This window comes from Paramisgurnus dabryanus, chromosome 10 (assembly GCF_030506205.2).
Source record: "Paramisgurnus dabryanus chromosome 10, PD_genome_1.1, whole genome shotgun sequence".
Classification (NCBI taxonomy): Eukaryota; Metazoa; Chordata; class Actinopteri; order Cypriniformes; family Cobitidae; genus Paramisgurnus; species Paramisgurnus dabryanus.
The window spans coordinates 27,449,918-27,452,950 of NC_133346.1; the positions used below are offsets into that span (position 1 = coordinate 27,449,918).

Genomic DNA, 3,033 nt, shown 5'->3' on the forward strand with positions numbered 1-3,033 from the left:
TATGGAGAATAATCCTGGAATGTTTTCATCAAAAACCTTAATCTCTTTTATTTAGTGAAGAAAGAAAGTCATGAACGTGAGTAAATTATGAGGAATGTTTAATTCAGAAGTGGGCTAATACTTTAATTGCTGTAGCGTGCATATGTAAGCGTTTAGCTTAGGACCATTCATTCCTTAGGATCCAAACAGCATGCAGTAACACCATCATACCTGACTAGTCCCCCTTTTTTTAGAATTTGAGGGAGAGTTCTGATGATGTTACTGCGACCGAGGTCCGAGTGCTGCAAACTAAGTGCTCTTCTGCCGTACAATATAGTTCTCACTTTTTATCCACTTAGAAAATCACCAGGTTTTATTTTGTGCCACCATACTTACTCATGTAACTACTCATGTAACAGTCTTTAAATAGGGAAAACATGGAATTGTTTGGTGGCTTCTAAATGTATCCCTGTTTGGAACCTAAGGTATGAATAGGGCTAGGCTAAATGCTAACACATTTACGACACACTGTACAAAGATTAAGTGTACTTATTGAAAAAATATAGGGATGGATTAATTCGTCTAAGTTGAGGTAAGAACATAATAAAATACTGAAAACTCTGGTGTTTTCCTTTAAAGGGATAGTTAACCTTAAAATGAAAATTCTGTCATCATTTACTCATCCTCATGTTGTTCTGAACCTGTATAAATGTATTTTTTCTGAAGAACACAAAAGAAGATATTTTGAGAAATTATGGTAAACACACAGCATAGTGTTCATTGACTTCTATAGTAGGAAAAATATTTTGGATAAATGATGGTAAGCACACAAGTTGACGGTACCCATTAAATTCCATCATATTTTTTTATTCCTACTATGGAAGTTAATGGTCACTATCTGCTGTGTGTTTACCATCATTTTTTCAAAATATCTTCTTTTGTGTTCATCAGAAAAAAGAAATTCATACAGGTTTAGAACAACATGAGGATGAGTAAATGATGACAGATTTTTTTATCTTAAGGTGAACTATCCCTTTAAGGCAAACATGGTTGGAGAAACTTTCACTAGTTTGCATTGTCTACATTACCTGGTATTCTTTGATCAGACAGCTTGCATCTTAACCAAAGTACATGAATCAGGCACTTCAGCAGGCTTTCTCTTCTGATTTCTATGTCCAGACTCTACAAAATGTTCAAGATGTATTGTTTATTTTAGACCAAAATACTACTAAATTAAATGCCACAAGCAATTTTGTTCGCATGCAACCAATACCTGATCCATAACTTTAATAGTGTCCTTAGTTTTTCATGGAGGACTCCACCTGTGCTCCTAATAACATGAGAGCTCTGTCTGTCCAAAGAGGCCATAAATCTTGATTTTCAAGGTAAGATCGTGATGCGCAATTCTGCATTAATCTGAAAGTAAGAGAAACAGAAAATACACTTCTGAAAAAAATATTTCTAGAACTAGTTGTAAAAACACATATACACACAAAACATTGAATGAATATATAATTAGAGCATCTAAGACCTTTTCAAAAGCACTACATCCTATGATAAAAACTATGGTTAATTCAGTACAAGTCACATTTTAACATTTTATATTTAAAATAAATGCTTTTACCTCCTCTGGCAATCTTTCTTGCAGTTCTTGAACAGTAGGTTGGTTTTCCACAATCTCTTGTCTGCGTAAGGCAAACGTCTTTGTCATAAGGTTTGCTGATGTCTATCCAGGGATGGGATATGATTAGCCTGAACAAATAATAGATAATTGCTAGACATTTACGTGTTTACTACATCTTGTGACATAAACAAAAGTTTTTATTTAAAAAAGAATACTGTGGAGATCATTTTGTTTGTATGGACCCTGTCAAGAACCGAGAGATTTTATGTTTGCTCGTCTCTCCACGTGTGCAGTTTTGAGTGCATAATTACACAGAAACGGAGCGCGACTTTCAAACAGCGCTTCCAGAAGGAGATGCAGTATAAACAGTCGCATTGCTCTATTGGCCAAATGCATTTTAATCGACTACAGTATGAGGCAAAGTAGCAAAACTGTCGCTAAAGTTTACACATCAAGAGTTCTGATCTTTGAAGGGCATAGAGACACATTCATCTGTATGAGTATAGAAACTGCTCACGCTAGCGCCTTTTTGCGGTGAAATTGCTTAAAATCACTTTTGTATTAACATCTGCATTCTGCAAGCCTTTAAAACACGTGCAAATGATTAAACGTTTCCTATTTTAATTTGCGCATTAATCCGCGAATCGCATGTGAGCCGAACCGTCATGCTCAATCATCTGCGATCCGACCGGTACACCACTAAGTAATACTAACCGTATGTAAAACAACAGTACAATCACACGTGTATAATGTTAATAATATGCCAAAACGTATGTTTAAAATTACTTACCAATTTTCTTGAATCCCATTGTACCACGCGGAGTTCATCCATCGGTGCAGTGTATAACAAGATGGCGGAAAGCTGAACTTCAGCTGTACGTCCTGACGCACCAGCAGGATGACGTTACGTAAGTCACGTGACAATGGAAACTAATATTTTCAATTTCATTTACAGAAATGTATTTACTTTACACCAACAGGACTTACTTTTAATTTAAATCAAACACATTTTTTACATAAAACTGATGGCTGGACAGAAAATTTATTTTTTTGAGTTAGATCAAATATAAAAACTTCTTTAGAGTAATGACATGCGTTGTGCACTTTTTTCAGTGTACCATTATTATTCAAAATATTGTCTTTAGTGTTCAACAGAATAGATCATATTGCTTTCCCATTCTAATGCTTGGATTGAACATGTATAAATGTGCTGAGTTGATGCCAACTGGTTGTTTAGATATGTGTGTTAATAACACTTGTATTGTATTAATAAATTAAGTTTTATTTTAACAAAATCGAGGAGGCGCATGTTCGGGTAATCAACCAATCAGTGCAAGACCAGTCTGCTTGCGCTGCATGTAGAGTAGACTGTGTTATGCAAGATGGCGCCGTTCTGTGTACGGCACTCTGTCTGCTGTATTCTTGTCATC

General features: G+C 35.4%; 1 long non-coding RNA gene across 1 annotated transcript; it reads right to left on the bottom strand.

Moving 5' to 3' along the window:
* Positions 1-1,066: 1,066 nt before the first annotated feature.
* LOC141282878 (uncharacterized) lies at positions 1,067-2,448 on the bottom strand. Its single transcript, XR_012337749.1, has 4 exons — positions 2,394-2,448; positions 1,604-1,731; positions 1,253-1,395; positions 1,067-1,161 (listed from the first exon to the last, which is right to left on the bottom strand). It is a non-coding gene; the product is annotated as an uncharacterized lncRNA (long non-coding RNA).
* Positions 2,449-3,033: the final 585 nt, after the last annotated feature.